The sequence below is a fragment of the Aulostomus chinensis genome, chromosome 13, assembly GCF_037954235.1.
Source record: "Aulostomus chinensis isolate RoL2024-O1b breed Wild chromosome 13, RoL_Achi_v1.0, whole genome shotgun sequence".
NCBI classification, from domain to species: domain Eukaryota; kingdom Metazoa; phylum Chordata; class Actinopteri; order Syngnathiformes; family Aulostomidae; genus Aulostomus; species Aulostomus chinensis.
Genome location: NC_141332.1, coordinates 27274811 through 27292934, shown reverse-complemented (window position 1 = coordinate 27292934; position 18124 = coordinate 27274811). Strand labels below are relative to the sequence as shown.

Below are 18124 nucleotides of genomic sequence, written 5' to 3'. Positions count from 1 at the left end.
GAGGTGTAAATCCACCCGATCAGATGCTGCCACCAATCAGGAGGATCCAAGATGGGCTGGAAGCCTACAGGGGTGTGGACCGGTCAGCAGGGCTGCTAATGAACACCTGGACTCCACATCACCTGACTGTTTGTTGAAGATGGTTGATGGTTTTCCATCCAAGGTAAGAAATTCTAGTGACACAGTAAATAATTCAGACCCGCTGACTTTTAAGAGAACTGTGGAGAAAAGAGACGCAGTTCAGTTTACATCGAATCACCTGGAACGAATGAAACAGGAAACAAACACCAGACCGGTGGATGGTGGAGGTTCAGGTCTACATCAGATCCACCAGTAAACACCAGACCGGTGGATGGTGGAGGTTCAGGTCTACATCAGATCCACCAGTAAACACCAGACCGGTGGATGGTGGAGGTTCAATTCTACATCAGATCCACCAGTAAACACCAGACTGGTGGATGGTGGAGGTTCAGTTCTACATCAGATCCACCAGTAAACACCAGACCGGTGGATGGTGGAGGTTCAATTCTACATCAGATCCACCAGTAAACACTAGACTGCTGGATGGTGGAGGTTCAGTTCTACATCAGATCCACCAGTAAACACTAGACTGCTGGATGGTGGAGGTTCAATTCTACATCAGATCCACCAGTAAACACTAGACTGGTGGATGGTGGAGGTTCAGTTCTACATCAGATCCACCAGTAAACACCAGACCGGTGGATGGTGGAGGTTCAGTTCTACATCAGATCCACCAGTAAACACCAGACCGGTGGATGGTGGAGGTTCAGTTCTACATCAGATCCACCAGTAAACACTAGACTGGTGGATGGTGGAGGTTCAGTTCTACATCAGATCCACCAGTAAACACTAGACTGCTGGATGGTGGAGGTTCAGTTCTACATCAGATCCACCAGTAAACACCAGACCGGTGGATGGTGGAGGTTCAGTTCTACATCAGATCCACCAGTAAACACCAGACTGCTGGATGGTGGAGGTTCAGTTCTACATCAGATCCACCAGTAAACACCAGACTGCTGGATGGTGGAGGTTCAGTTCTACATCAGATCCACCAGTAAACACCAGACTGGTGGATGTTGGAGTGGTGGAGTCTTAAAAACCTGGGTTGCTAACAAGAGTCTGGAGGAGCCTACAGAGGTCATGGAGGTCATTAAAGGTCATCAGGGGAAACACAAGAAGCTTGAAGCTTTGTGGTGGTGACCTTGAAGTCATGTGACCCTGGTGTAGCGCCTCCATAGGCTAACGTTAGCTTAGCACTGCTAACTGTTGCAGTCAGGCTCCAGTACCATCATGATCTCTGACAGTACTTACTTGCTTGACTATAAAAGTACCTCCTCCTTGCAGTAGTCATGTTGTTTAGGTCTGACGTGACTTGCATTGCTGCTCCAGAATGAATGTCACCTGAGCTCCACCTGGATCTAACTCCACCCACCTGGGAGATGCCTGCCATGTTACCAGCTTCCTCCACTCATCTCTGTCAGGTCTTAGCTTGGATGCAAACTGCTGTGCTTCATCATGAATGATAATGATGTCACTGCGTTTATCTGCAGTTGGATTCATGAAATTTGATTTCCAAGAGCCGGTCTCGCTTTCTGAGGCTGCGCGGCGCATCCCTGCTCTAACGCAATCATGTCACAGCGATTTTAAGAAGCTAAATTCAATTACAGCTGTGCTCCACACGCACACACACAGTCTGAAATGTTTTTGGGTATGAGCTACATTTTACTGACACACACACACACACACACAGTCTGAAATGTTTTTGGGTATGAGCTACATTTTACTGACACACACACACACACACACACACACACACACAGTCTGAAATGTTTTTGGGTATGAGCTACATTTTACTGACACACACACACACACACACACACACACAGCTGGGACCGGCTGCCTACCGATTCGCTGACTTGCAGTTTGTCATCCTGTCAGTGTCACATTTCAACTGTCAGAGCTGAAACTGCTAAAATGGCATTTTAGGATTTTTTTTAAAGGACAGATCCGGTTCCCTCAAATTGTCCGCTCGTCCACACGTCTGTCCGTCCACACGTCTGCAGAGCGCATCCCGCTGTCACCATTTGACCTTCGTGTGCTCGTATCACATGGAGCTGCAGGAGAGATGGAGGAGGGAAGTCTGACAAAGGACAGAGAACCCGATAGGAGGCCGGGAATGAGCCGCGCTGAACCAGAACACATCAGATTATGAATGTAGGACGCTCACCCTCGTCTCCGTCTCCACTCGTCTCTGCAGCTCTGCAGCAGTCAGCAGTTTCTCCCAGCATGCTGAGGGAGTCAGCGCTCCTTTTAATGAAGCGACTTCAATCTCGCTCTTAACGACACAGGAGGAAGAGCTGCGAGGGAAGAAAGACGGTGATGTTCCAGCGCTGCTCGTTTACACTCGCAGAGATGGTGTCAGGAAACAGGGTTTATTTATGTTTGGAAAAGTAGCTCAGGTCCTGCAGCAGGTTAACTTCCTGTTCCTGTGACAGGTACGTGTGAGGGGGAAATACTTGTATTGACTTCCATGTCCGTTTGTCCAGCAGCTCAGTGACACCATGTCTGTCGAGATGCTGCCTGCCAACATTAATAAACTCCAGCGTTTCAAAACAGAGCACGGTGCAAGTGATCGGAACCAGTCCAGGACCACGATGGCAGCATCGGAGAAGGCCCCCATCCACCTTCTGACTCGCAAACCTGCCGTCGTCCATCTCGTCCAAACTTCATTCAGAAAACAAGCATTTTATAGGTTCTTTGCTTGTCGTCTGGTGGAACGAAACGGTGGAGCAACGACTGGGACTTGGTACCATCAGGACGTTGGTATTTTGGGCATCATTTTGGTCCGGTTCTTTAACCGTTACCAGACGATGTCATAGACTCAAGACACGATGGGGGCTGGCCTTCTGTCTGGACGTCCACCAGCTCTGAGCAGCTCTGGTCATTTCAGCCTTGGGTGACGATGAAAAGACTCCACAGGTCTTAACTACGTTCAGAATCTAGGAAAGTTCCTTTGTTGTTGACATGTCAACTACTTTCAGTGTAAAGTTATCAGCTGATCGGCTGAAGGGATCAACGGGCCAGCGATCACCAGACCACATGTCTGTTGTTGCTGTCAAATATGGCCACAAACATTTCGTAGTGCTTACAGACATGAATGTTATGAGTTCCTCATCCAAACGATGGGTTGAACAAAGTTGTGAGGAGGTTGTTATTTTCAGGCTTTTGGTCGCTGCCACGCAGCATAAAAGAAACCCTGAAATCTGAACCAGCTCCACTTCCCTTCACCACAGGAAGTGAGACACTGCTGGAAAACTGATCAGATCACCAAATACCCTGGGATGGGATCGCATTACACACACACACACACACACACACACACACACACACACACACACACACACACTATGGAGTCCAGATCAATCGAAACTGTGAATCATCTTTTTCGTCCCTCAATAATTTTATAATGGTCTCTGGGTTCATTGAAGATTAGTCAGTACTTGCGCGCGCACACACACACACACACTCACACACACACACGCACTCACACACACACACACACACACTCTCACACAGGCACGCATACACACAGTGGCTGATGTATGCGATGATCTGTCCATCATGGTTAAACCTGCTGACCTGCAATGACTCACTCAAATGTGGCCCTGCAACATTCTACCGCCTCGTCTCGTCACGGGAACCGGCGGCGCCAGCAGGTCAGCATGTGAACCTGAACCACAACATCCTGCTGCAGGCTCGACCGATGAATGAGTGAGGTTCATTTCATTCACTGAAACACTCAGTCACGTCAGATTTCATCGGTTCTTTTCCGGGGAAAGACACACGTGACACCTGAATGAGTAGGCAGTGCTTTGCTGAGCTGTCAGGCTCCATGATGTCCTGCTGTTCCTGGCGTGAGAATGAGCTTCAGTGTCACGCTGAAGCAGGATATGCTAGGTCACGTTCTGTGTAGCTATGCTGTGCTATGCTAGTACTCTGCTACATCAAGCTGTGCTACTTTACAACGTGTTTTGATATGCTATGCTACATCATGCTATGCTAGTCTCTGTTATACAATGTCATATGATGCTATTTTATGCTATGCTGTGTTAATGCACGCTAGGGGATAGGTGAATAAGTTTGTTATGCTAGGTCATGCTAAACATATTAAATGTTAAATCATATCTTATATTAACTAGTGCCACGTCATGTCTTCATCATGTCACATGACCAGACTTTACGATGTCTGAAAAATGAATGTCCAGTGTCACCAGAAACAACTGCAGCGTCTAAATGAAAGTGGAATGACTGTAAGCAGGAGAAATATTCCAGTCAACGCTCAGTCACAATGACGCTGAAGGAGAATAACAGAGTCCCATCACAGCACGGCAATGCCACACACACACACACACACACACACACAGATTAGTATAAATATGGCAAAGGACACTCTGCTGGGTGAAACACAGCAGGAGGGTGATCTGGAGATGTGCAACGGTTGACAAGAAAGCTTTCAAGTCGTAACCATGGGAACCATTCTCGTCTTTACACTCTGACATGACATGAACGCAGACACAAAACAAACAGCGGCAGAATGAACTCCAGTCGCACCAGCTAGACCGGTTCAGTCAACCCATTGTGTGTGTGTGTGTGTGTGTGTGTGTGTGTGTGTGTGTGTTCTCTCTGACTGAAGGATGTGTCCTTCTCCTCATATTGCCAGTCAGAGTGTGTTTTAAATGTTCATTTCTTTTTCAACTGAAGTCGACGTTGCATTAAAATTCCCTTTGCAGCGCTAATGGCTATCAGCCCAGTGGGGGGGGGGGGGGGGGGGGGGTGTAGGTGGAAGGAGAAAGGAGAGGAAGGAAAGAAAGACAGAGGGGGGGGAGACAGAGAGAGAGAAAACAGGACAAGACAAGCAGGGATTATATATTAAAAAATGTTTTCTCTCGTACCAAATTAGTATTGACGGCAGCGACCTCCCCTACAGAACACACACACACACACACACGGTGAAACCCAGCCATGTCGAAAATTAATTACTCAAGTGTGTGTGTGTGTGTGTGTGTGTGAGGTGATACTGCACGCACATGCACAGAGCTGAGACTATGGAAGAGGTTCTGCTCAACTGCTCCACTACACATTGATAGTAACGGTGAGTGTGTGAGAGTGAGTGTGTGTGTGTGTGTGTGTGTGTGTGTGTGAGTGTGAGTCCGTCCTTCCATCAGCACTTCCGTTTGTGAACATCCATGTGTTCACGTGAATCAGCCTTAATGAGGCAGCCAGTGCATGCATGTATTTCAGATTTATTCCAAGTGATAAAAGAGATGGACAGAAACTTATTAGTCGGATTTATTCTTATGAAAGGTTTCCATACAAATTTAAGAACTTCTGTAAGTGTAAGATGCATAAAAACCTCTCTGAACGTGATAAATGTCACATTTGCATTTAGACTGGAAAAACTTACAGACCCTAATAAGACAAAACCTAAGAGCGTCTCCCCGCTTTAGCTGATCGAATCCAAACTCCATTCAGGCAGCAAACATTTTAAAAGTTGTTTGTTTGTTTTCTTGTGGAAAGACGTCAGAAACATGAACTCCAACTTTGCGTGGACCGGCATCATGGCGTCGCTCCTTCAGCGCTGCTCTGTTCCGTTTCCTGTGTTTAGAACCTCTCATCCGGGCTCATTGCTGGCGGCTGGGTCTCTGCGGTGTCGCCTCACTCCGTCAGGTGTGCTGACCTGATGGTGTCACACACGTGGACTCGGTGGTTCGCGTCCTGAGACCTGCAGCGCTTCAACGCAGCTCGTAGGGTTCAGTGGTGACTGACGGAGGAAGGAACCGGGTTCATCCAACCAGAGGCTCGGCAGATGTGAGCAGGTCAGTGTGGATTTTCCCACATTGATGAAGATCAAAGGTTCTTCAGGGGACGAACTGAAAAAGGATTGGTTGGTCAAAAGGTCAAAAGGTCACCCAGCAGATTTAAAAAATATTTTTGCAAGGTAAGTTATCAAAAGATTTGAATTTCTGTTGGATTTTTTTTCTGCTGGTTCCTGTTATCAGACGTTCCGCTGGACTGTGGTCATGTTTGAGTTCTGTCTATTGTGCTGTTTCTATGGCAACACTGGACTTAATATTAACACAGAAAACGAGCTAAAAGCAAAAAAAATTCTAAAAAAAACAGCGAGGTTCAGTAGTTTGTGCCCGTCTCCGTCCTCCACGTCCGCGTCCTGCAGGCGTGGAGAGTTACTGTCCAGCTAAACTCTCAGCAGGTCTCTGATGAGCGCCGCCGACTCTCAGTGGACGTTTTCCAACCAAAAGCAGCAAAAGAAGGAGCTGGCGAGATTTAGAGGAGCTTTGTGAGGCTCCAGGAAGAAAGCGGGAAGAAGAGACGGACGTCTTATGGTCTTACGGACAAATCTGCTCAGTTCCAGCCAGCAGATCCAGCAACTTTCATCTGATCTCGTCTGGCAGAGACGTCAGAGACCAGGTTGGCCAGAGCTCAGAGCGGGATATCAGCAGGCGCAGGCACGCCACTTCCTTCCAGTGACACGAGTTACGATGCCGGTGGTTCATCAGGAGGAGGAAGCGACACAAACGTGAACAATCCATGGAGAGAAGGGATGGAGGTCAGAGGTCACAATGCTTGGGATTCAGTCCAAATAAAAGGAAACGGTTTGAGAAGATGAGGAAATGAATCTAAAACCTGACAAAGAGTGAAAACTGGCGCAAGACGACCTCCGGCTGATCCTCCCCGATCCTCTGGTGTAGACATTTGCTGTGACCTTTGACCTCTCATCACTTCCTGCAGGTCGTTGACTGAATCCTGGATGTGAAGGTGACTTCTCATATTAATCCTGACGGGACTCAAATCTCTCCATCACGAACGCTCATTTTTCATCCAAACAGACAGATGGGGGGGGGGGCAGGTTCTCCAGACATGGAGACAGCAGCCGCTGATTCCATCCACAAGCTGAATATAGACGCAGAGGAGGCGGGGCCGAGTTTACGGGAACGCAGCTGAGGCTAACAGTCATGTGACCAGAATTCATCCTCGCTCAGGTTGCAGATGTGGAAAAACCTGCAAATATCCAGGTTGAACACGTCAGCCGCTCGCGGAGCCCGACTGAGGGCTCTGTGAGCGCCGGCCTGAGAACACGCGTGACGCTGCCTTCGGTGCAGAGGTGAGCGAGCTCTTTGTTCAGCTCGTCTCCTCATCGCTTTCCTCCCAGCCACTCTGGTTGGTCAGGCAACCTTGCTTGTGCCTTTTGTCCTTCCTGGTGAGGAGGAGGAGGAGGAAGTGAAGTCCTCCCCGCCTCTCGAAGAGTTCCTTTTCTTTTATCTGTTCAGTGAAAAGAAGTGAAAGCCCAGCGGATCGTCAGGACCAACAAAGTCCGTGTGAACACGTCTGTCCATGTCGAGCATGAAGCCGCTCCCTCCCACGGCTCTGGTGAAGGTCTCAGCTGAAGACTCACCAACACCAAGTTACCAGGTCGGAATTTCTACATTCTCAGAGGAGGAAGATGAGGAGGAGCCAGCAGGAGGTCTCCTGCTGAGACACAAATGAGCTGAATGACAAAAGCCCACCATCTGAGGGGGGCACAACTGTTCCAACAATCTATTCACAAACTGCAAACTCCTGAACAAGGATCCGTGTGGCCTTCCTGTAGCGGCCAGTAAACTCAAGAAGGGGGTGTCTGATTGACAGCTGCTCCAACTTGGATTTTACTGCGATTTGATGACAATGACCTCGTCAAAGTAACGGCGAAGCAACGACGCTGATTTGTACAAAGTATGAGCTCGCGTCGTGTCGAGTCCTTCGACAAGACGACAAGCTAACAACCCTTAAAATGCTTGTTTTCTGAATGGAGTCTGGTTTGGATCAGCGACAGGAAGTTTGATGTGATGTCATGTGACTCTCTCACCCTAAATTAAAATGCGCCGCTTTCGCCAATCCTCTCATTTGCAGGTGTTTCCGGTGGAGCCGCCGCCTGGCCAGGATGTGTCAGCAGCTTTGATCTTTACCGGGAATTTCTTGGTATCTGTGAAAAGACGATGACCCCACACCAGCGATTCAACTCTAAAACAACTTTAATAAAACTCTGAGACGAGGCTCTATGATGTCATCTCCCCCCAACTATCACCACCTCGCCACTTCACCTCTGACCCTGTCTGTCTGCCGCCTGCTGACCTTTGACACACTGCACAGACAGGAATCTGTCACCGCCTGTCGACCACAGTGACCTTTAACCCTTCCACTGCCTCATTAGGAAGGGTGGAAACTGTGTGTGATGAGAGGTCAACTTCAGTTGTTAAATCACACACTCTTACCAAGAGCTGATCCTGAGAACAGCGACAGGTCAGGGGTCAGAGGTCACAGTGGCCTGTCTCTGTCTTCTAAAACACAGATAACGAGTCTCTGTGGTTCAGCAGCGAATAAACGAGATATTAAACTGATTTCATTTAGCAATTGTGCTGTTTTAACGCATTACGATGAATAATCCTCACTGCGGAAGCTCCTCCAACTCATTTTAAACAGATTTCCCATCTTCCAGACGCCATTAGTGTCGGTTTATTATCAGAATTAACTCCAGTTGGCCTGATAGTGTTGATATTTTATACTCATAATTACACGATACATATATAATTTCCTTGTTTTTCAGCTGAAACATTTTCTGTGCATTTAGTTTGTCTAATTAACCGAAAATTAAGTAGGACACACACACACACACACACACACACACACACACACACACACAGATAAATTACACACGCAGCAACAATTAGGCTCAATTCATTTGTGGAGTTCAAGTTCCAGTTTCATCAGTTTAAATTGGATAATTAACAGGCGTCTTTCAGGTCACACACACGTCCTATTAAATACACCCCCTTCCTGTTTACCTGCCAAGGTTAATTAATGCTCGCGGTTTGAGGATCAAACTAATCACCAAGTCCCACCCACCTCCCTCCCAAAGCTCCTTACCAGCTATTGGCTGGCCTGAGACAGACAGGTTGTGAGACAACCAATAGAAACGAGTCTAAGCTGATTCTGGAGGAGGCAACGGAGCTGTTGACGCATCTGAGTGTCACAGTAACTTCCTGTTGGACTACAAACACATCTCGTCCCTGTTATGATAACTTCCTGTTGGACTACAAACACATCTCGGCCCTGTTATGCTAGCTTCCTGTTGGACTACAAACACATCTCGTCCCTGTTATGATAACTTCCTGTTGGACTACAAACACATCTCGTCCCTGTTATGCTAACTTCCTGTTGGACTACAAACACATCTCGTCCCTGTTATGCTAACTTCCTGTTGAACTACAAACACATCTCGTCCCTGTTATGCTAACTTCCTGTTGGACTACAAACACATCTCGTCCCTGTTATGCCAACTTCCTGTTGGACTACAAACACATCTCGTCCCTGTTATGCCAGCTTCCTGTTGGACTACAAACACATCTCGTCCCTGTTATGATAACTTCCTGTTGGACTACAAACACATCTCGTCCCTGTTATGATAACTTCCTGTTGGACTACAAACAAATCTCGTCCCTGTTATGCTAACTTCCTGTTGGACTACAAACACATCTCGTCCCTGTTATGATAACTTCCTGTTGGACTACAAACATCTCGTCCCTGTTATGATAACTTCCTGTTGAACTACAAACACATCTCGTCCCTGTTATGATAACTTCCTGTTGGACTACAAACACATCTCGTCCCTGTTATGATAACTTCCTGTTGGACTACAAACACATCTCGTCCCTGTTATGATAACTTCCTGTTGGACTACAAACATATCTCGTCCCTGTTATGATAACTTCCTGTTGGACTACAAACACATCTCGTCCCTGTTATGATAACTTCCTGTTGGACTACAAACACATCTCGTCCCTGTTATGCCAGCTTCCTGTTGGACGACAAACATCTCTCCTCCCTGTTATGCTAGCTTCCTGTTGGACTACAAATATCTCTCATCCCTGTTATGCTAACTTCCTGTTGGACTACAAACACATCTCATCCCTGTTATGCTAGCTTCCTGTTGGACTACAAATATCTCTCATCCCTGTTATGATAACTTCCTGTTGGACTACAAACACATCTCGTCCCTGTTATGCTAACTTCCTGTTGGACTACAAAACACATCTCATCCCTGTTATGCTAACTTCCTGTTGGACTACAAATATCTCATCCCTGTTATGCTAACTTCCTGTTGGACTACAAACACATCTCATCCCTGTTATGCTAGCTTCCTGTTGGACTACAAATATCTCTCATCCCTGTTATGATAACTTCCTGTTGGACTACAAACACTCCTCACCCCTGAAATGCTCGCAACATTTTGAGGTTCCTGAAAGTCGTGTATGTGGTTTATGTGCCTGAGCTGGAAGGCTGAGCTCAGGGCAAACTCATCCCCCATACATGCTTGACAATCATCACCTCTATTTGAACTTTAACCTCCGAGGTGCCACATCAGAAATCGGCGTGCGTTTTGCTCAGCAGCACAGCGACCGTTCTCCAGCTACTGCTGCCGCCATGAAACAACCTCTTCAAGCTGCTGAAGTCGAACACAGGAGGATGCTCCCCTCTCTGCTGACCTCTCAGGGTCAGCCCGGAAAAACTCCGCCAAAAATAATTCCCCTCCCACAATCCTCCTGGGCGAGTGGGAGGGAAAACAGCGGGATGGAGAGAGAGGGGAAGATGAAAGCGAGCTGCTGGCTTCATCGCCTCATTATGGGATATGTGAGTGTGTGCGTGACATGTACTCTGCTTGTTACCCAGCATGCCGTGGGGGTCAGTGAGGTCAGAGGTTGTGGGTGGTCACTTCCTGTCCATTAGCAGGAGGAGGATAAAAAGGCCCTCATCAATCACACAACACCTGGTCGCCGCGGGCAACTTGACGATAACCAAAACCACGTGCCACAGAGCAGCAGCGGGAGCCACAGGGTTGACCTTTGACCCCCAGAGGAATATTTCTACTTTAATAGGTAAAAAAAAAAAGCCTTAAAAAAAAAAGAGAAACGCCGCCTGCGTCCGAACTCATCGGCTCTTGCAGGTGTTTCAGTCCAAGTCTGTGGACAGCAGACGTGTCAGCAGGTTAGCAGCGCTGGACATGAATGGTGCTTGCAATACATCGCAGTCCTGGGGACCTTCAACTAGCAACCAGGTGTCCTTCAACTAGCAACCAGGTGTCCTTCAACTAGCAACCAGGTGTCCTTCAACTAGCAACCAGGTGTCCTTCAACTAGCAACCAGATACCCTGTTAACTTGCAACCAGACGTTATCACATGTAAGGAATTACTCGAGAGCCAAAGATCAATGAGGTCTGAGGTTTGTTGTCACATGAAACAGGAGACGAGGGCGCAAGCTGAGTAAATAAAGAGCAGAGGGATGTTAGCTTAGCTGCTAACACGAACATCAACTTCCCTCTGCACTTCTTCCCGTCAGCTGATCAGGGATGCAGTTCAGCTACGACCCAATCAAACAAGGCATCATCAAGTTCTTTTCCATGTTTGTTGCAACCTTCACTAAAGAAGAAAAAGAACAGAGGAAGGACGAAAACAACACATGTACATCACTTAAACACACGCAACTTCCATTGTGTCTCCAGTTCTGGTTCTGACCCAGTTTTCTAATCCGTCTCACCTGAGTAGTTTATTTCCTAACCATGACAAGCAAGTTTCCCCACAGAGTCATCAAACCTCCATTTATTGGCAGACAGATGGACGAAGGACTGTTGTCCTAGTTGATGCTGTGTGTGTGTGTGTGTGTGTGTGTGTGTGTGTGTGTGCTGACAGATGGTGTGTAGTCGTCACTCTCTCCTACTTTAAGAACATAACAAAAGGAATACTAGGGAATGTTCGACTTAGTCAATGTTTAACTGCTTTCCTACATTTCCCATCATGCCACACATTGCTTTGTGCTTCTTGTTCTTTGTGAACGTATGAATATGAGTAACTTCAGTGTCTACTTTCTGGAGCTGAGAGGCCTCCTGACAGAAAGATTCCACGACAGAAGATGAATAAGTTGCAGCCTGTTAGCAGGTTAGCTTTAGCATCGTGGTGGAGTCAGAACCAGAATTCAGAGGAAGAACTGACTAATTAACCAGTTATGTTGACACCAAACTCAAAAAATATTACAAAATAGATTGACGGAATCGGACAAAATAAAGTATGACAGTCGTTCCAGGGTGAGACGGTAAATCCGGCGTCACCATGTGGAATCAAACTGGTGACCTGCTGCTGCTATTGATCTCCAATCAGGGAGGAACAAGTGGGTTAACATGTAAACCAGGACACACACTCTGGACCCGAGTTTCTGGGTTACTGACTAGACCCCCCCCCCCCCCCCCCCCCCCACACACACACACACACACACACACACAGTGTTTGGGGACCTCGGGGGGAAATCTGTGTATTGATTGGCCTGGAACAGCCATCCATCCATCCACCGAGTGTGTGTGTGTGTGTGTGTGCTGATGACCAGATAACACATCAGCGCACTAATGGAGGGGAGGGAAGTGTGTGTGTGTTAAACAGCAAAGTGTGTTGTTGTTGGTGGTCGATTATCTTGTTTCCACACACACGCACAAGCACGCACTCACACACACACAATGCAGCAGGTCGGCGGGTGTGTTTGAAGTTCTGAACAGAGATCAGACTGAAGTTTTGGATGTTGTCAATCGAGCAGGCAGGCGGAGGCAACACTGAGCGTGCTCAGAACGACTGTGTGGAGCTGCGTGTGTGTCTGTGTGTGTGTGTGTGTGAGTGAGAGATGCTGTCACAGATAAACGATCCGCCTGCAGCTCGTTGGGCTGCTGGAGACACGAGTGTGGCTCCTTGATTCTTTCACCCGACACAGAACATCTCTGCTTGCTTTGAGGACTTCCTGTTGAGTAGAGACCAAACAGGAAGTGGCATTCACCGCACGCCATTTGATATTTGAATTTAGGCGGAGAAACTTGCCTCGTGCTCTTACTGTCCACCGTCTCCAGACGAGAGGATAGAGACGGTCCTCTAGGGTGTCTCTGCAGATTAAGAAATCCTCTCGTGTTCACCAGACCGTCTCAGTGCTTCGACCACAAACCAGCCAATCACCATCGAGCATCAGTGAACGCAAAGGCGAGCTTTAGCTGGAAATCATTTCACCTCAAAGTCACTTTGACAGATCTGCATTTCACGTTGCCTTCGTCTCTGACAGCCCTCCTCCTCCTCCTCCTTTGTGGCTCCTGGAGATGTTCCAGCATTGTGGCTGAAGCGTTCATTGTTTTGTTTTCCAACATGACACAATCGGGATTGATTGATAATGTCTGCTTCTGCTCTGCTGCAGCTCAGCAGGCATTCATCCACGCTGCCTCCATACTGATACTGCACTGTTGAATTTTAGAAAACATTTCACACTGATTGACATGCAATTAACTTGTAAGCTTGCTGTTATAGCCTGGGGGGTGGGGGGCAGTGGAGGGAGAAGCGGGCCCCTGTTGGGGGGGAGGGGCCTCAAACAGCCTTCAACGAAAAGGTTGGTTTTTATTAATAAATTGGTGGAGAGCCTGAACGCATCTCAGCATATTAAAGAGAACGATTCAGGGATTTTGAGATTAAGAGCAGAGTCGAAAACACAGAATCTTCCTTATTTTATTGATTCTGTCAAATATGATATTTTAAAATGTGCCCGCTGTTGAATAACTAACAACAATACTTCACCCAAAATGTGTACGTCTCCTTTCAAGTATTCATCAGCAGGAGTCTCGAGGTAGCAGATGTGGTTCTCCCTCCTGCAGGAGGAGGCAGCTACGTATAATTAGCTTGAAGCTAACGGAGACTGAAGCTAACAGCAGCTAAATGGACAGAAACAGACACGTGATCGGCGCGAACCACAACACTTCTGGTTCCTTCTTTGTCGTCACAACCAGGAAAAACTCTCAAAATGTTCTTTCAAGACCGAGCTGGAGATCGCAGGGTTCGTCGTGTAAATACATGTCTGCGTATATTTTTCTATTTCTATGTGCACATCCTAAGGAGCGGCGTTGCATCTCATTGTACCTGGTATCATGACAATAAAGGCATTCTGTGCTATGGAGATGTGGTCACATTTATGATCAGGTGAGTCTCCACAGGTGCATGGAAGCATTCCCGCCCATACAAACGGCACCTTCATGTTTGGTCTGAGCTTCAACCGTCGCTGGAGCAGGGGACCGAGAATCACTGCCACCGAGACTGACGAGTGCCGGACGGCGACTGAGTCTGTGAGCAAAACACATGAATCTAATAACATTGTGGCGAACAAAAAAACTGCCACAACACAGATTGATAGTTTCAGGACACACGGACGGACGAACACACACACACACACACACACACACACACACTAGCAGTGTACATCTATCCAACCACCAGCAGCTCCATGAACTCCTCAGGACTGCTGCTTGCGCTGCAGGTTTGCCTCCAGCACAGTGGCCACAGAAACTCCTTTACATGTTGGCCAGTGAACGCCTCAGCATTTAACCAATCAGGCCTCATTCTCCTCATGAATATTCATGAGCCCCCGGCCCTCAACCCCTCCGTCTGCCTCCTCATGTGGACGAATCGATGGCGGCGTTTGCTCAAAGCGCTGCAGAGTTTACTCAGAGTCGGGCTGATCAATCGGGCAGTTTACTATACAAAATCAATACCAACACAGACGGCCAGTGATTATTAGACAGGACGGATCGCGATGGCGAGGAATTATACAGATGGGAGTCATGGATCCATCAGCCACACGTAAACGCTCTCGTTACGTTCGCCTGGGAATAAAGAACAACTCATTTTTATAGTCTCATTTCTGCTGGAAAACCAACTGCAGGCAGGGATTCGGCGCATCAGCTCAGTAACGGGAACCACAGAGCTGGAAAAACGCAGCCTGAGGAGGTGCGACGTCATCGTGACATCACACACGATAGCAGCGGGGGGTTAAACTGCAACACCCTTCAACAAGAAGCCGGCGGGACCCACAAACATTGACAATGCCAGCTGTCAGTGATCGCCGGACCAGAACCAGCATCAACCGCATCGAGGTCAAAGAATCTGAAGCTTCACGGCGACTCAGACAAGGATATTCAATCCCTGACAAGCCGGAGGAGCAGAAGTCCGGCTTTAGAGTCCTGAACCCACAGAAACATAAATACAAGACGGGAGAGAGCAGCAGAGATGTGTCTTCACAGCAGCATCACACCTGACTGGCAGCCTCAAAGGTCAAAGGTCAAAGCACTTCACAAACAAACATTCCTGGGGCACGACGATGAAGGAGGAGGAGCCGAGTGCGAGACGCCCGAAACCAGAGCTCATCCAACGTTAATCAGGCTGCTGCTGACTTATTCAGATGCGCTGCTGCTCTTCCTCCTCTGGCCTCCTCCTGCCGCCATTCCGATTCTTCCCAAGCCAAACCGCCCTCAGATATCAAAACAGGGGCCGAGAGTCGGCGTCAAGCTACTGCTTAGAATGCACCGTTGTTCTTTAAGTCTTGTAAACAACTTTAATAATTAGTGAATGGAAAGAAGCTAGAAAAACTACACTATTTTCTTTCAGAGCGTCAACATGGAGGCCAGCAGCCGTGATCCGCGTCGGCTGCTAACGAGCGTGCGTGTGTTCACAATGACTACGTCAGAGGAACCCGAGACACGAGGAGCTGACAGAGTTCAACAGAGAGTAGACGCTCACCTGGATGAACGAGACATCCCAGGACATCACATGGGGGCGCGCCACGCCCAGGAAACATCACCTGCTTTTCCTCAGCCACGAGTGCACGTTCAACACTTTAGTCTGAGGTCAAAACTCACCGGAACACCTCAGTACCAACTCCTCCAGTGCAGTCACATTGTTAGCATTAGCATCTAGCTAAAGATGTGAGGGGCAGAGCTATAACACCCGAATCCCTCCAATCAGGGACGAGCCACATCCACGACATTCGTCCTGCACATGCTCAGTTGGATCGTCTGATGTCATCAGTTGATTTATTGGGGTATTGCAGCTCACAAAATGTGTCTGTTGCACCAAATATCAGAGACGTCGCTGTGCCAGACGCTGACAGTGACTCACAGTTTTGTTTATTTCATTATTTAATCATATTTCCGTGGAGACTTGGGGCAAATTTATTCAAGCAAAGTTCTTGTGCGACTGCCGTTTACTGTGTGACAACACTAAATATGTGATATTTGAGTTTGTCGCTTGTTCCGTGGAGAGTTTGGACGCTGCAGCAGTGTGTTTTCTACACTAGTTTGTGGATCTTTGCAGTTGCGAATGAAAAAAAAACCAAGGGGGTGACTGGAGTTTATCTCCAGATATATAACCCCCAGCCAAAAGACACATCGTCTGCCTCTGGCTGTGTGTGAACTGGAGCCTTTCCAGTCCGATCCATCCATCATCCACAACTGCAGAACCTCAGGACCAAATGAGTTTCCTGCTGGTCTCCTCCTTTAACCCTTCAGACACTTTTTCCCTCCATGGAGCCTCAGATCTCCCAAAAACTGTGAGCGTTCAGGTCTTTGAGATGATGAGGGTGCAAAGTGGGCCGCTATTATCATGTTTCCTGTCATGCTGGACACACGACCACACGCACGCGCCGGTGATGTCACCTGCCACAGTCGTGTTTTGATTGGCAAGTCAGGAGTTTACATCATTTCCTGCCATTTTCTCATGTTGTCAGACAAAAATAGACGTCTTTAAGATCGTTGTCTTTCGCCTGACTGTCGGGGAGGTCAAAGGTCAGGTGCACCTCAGGTGTTAAAAGCTGTCAGTCGATAATTACCGGATCTAACGAGGCGATTCCAGCGCTCATTCAAACTCGTGCTGAGCTGCAGGCGAGGCAGGTTAGTCTCTCTCCCAGGCGTTTAGGGACTTTCTGCCTTTCCTAGCTGTCAGAACCAAAACAGAATGATGGACAGTGATTGGCTGTGGCTGCTGAGCGTGAGCACGCGCACACACACACACACACACTCACACACTTGCCTACCTGAAGCGAAAGGTAAATATTCAGCTCATCTGCCTCCAGACATTTACAGCTCATTTAGTCACACATAGTCAAGTACAACTGGTTAATTCCAGTCTTGGTGAGTTTCTGGGCTAAAGTCACTCACCAGTACTCTGAGGCAGCGCTCAGCTAACCGCTAAGCTAAGATATAACCCTCTAATGTGGGGGGGGGGACAGATTTATCTCAGCAGCAGGCAGAGTTGAACAAGCTAGCTGCTAGCTTAACCAGTCAAAGCTAACGGTCGTATCAACCAACAAACCTCCTCTGCCTGCAAGCAATCAACCCACCTGCTGACTGGCCTTCTTCTTCTTCTGTGGTGTTCTGCAGCAGCTGGCATCCAAGTGGCTGCTTTGCTTCCATCTTGCATTGTCCAGCAGATCTGGAGAAGTCCTGTTTTCCACGCGAGCTGGAAGTATTTCCATCAGGTTTCTTCTTCTACTTCCTAAACTCTCAACCCACCTGCTGAGCTGACACACTACAAATCTGCTGCTTCACCAGGAGACGTTTGCTTGATGGTTTCACTGGAAGACTAGTCATCATTCTACCCTGCTAGCCAGCCACTTGAGACATGCTACCTAACCACACTAGCCAAACTCTGAGCTATCTTGCTAACAAACAATCTAGCGATCAAACACACATGCTAACCAAAACACCCTCCTGCTTGGAAGTCTGGAAATGAGCCAGCAAGATTCTTGCTCATTCTGTTTTTAAAGGCAGTCACCAACAGCTTTGAGGTGCGTTGCTGCCCCCGTCTGGCCTGGAGTCACAGCAGCTTTTCTCTGCCTTGGTTGTCTTGCCAGCTTACAATGACACAATTTAACACACATGCTAACGAATAGACTCTCGTGCGCTGGTGTCGACCACACGTGGACTAGCTTCACTCCGTCACCAGGTCGACTGCTAACCATCTTTTAAGCCATTCAGGCATTTTATAATTTGCTAATTTGGTTGCTAATTAGCCTAATTAGTCTAAACAGTTTAAACCCCTTTAGGCTTTAAAACTTGAGGCCCCTAACTTTTGAGTGCCCTCACGGCGGCTATGTGGCTCCCTGAGGCCTCAGTGAGCAAAGGGTTCTTCTTTCTCCAAATTCAGTATGA

General features: G+C 47.9%; 1 protein-coding gene and 1 long non-coding RNA gene across 8 annotated transcripts in view; both read right to left on the bottom strand.

Annotated features, from left to right (window-relative positions):
- Positions 1–18124, bottom strand: part of LOC147251581 (protocadherin-1-like) — a 163839-nt gene that overhangs the window by 109017 nt on the left and 36698 nt on the right. The window lies entirely within an intron of this gene.
- Positions 5341–17454, bottom strand: LOC147251582 (uncharacterized). Of its 2 annotated transcripts, XR_015118977.1 has the most exons (4): positions 17314–17439; positions 16804–16909; positions 7943–8059; positions 5341–7566 (listed from the first exon to the last, which is right to left on the bottom strand). It is a non-coding gene; the product is annotated as an uncharacterized LOC147251582 (long non-coding RNA). The 2 variants fall into 2 exon arrangements; XR_015118976.1 differs by lacking the exon at positions 16804–16909 and having other exon boundaries at positions 17314–17454.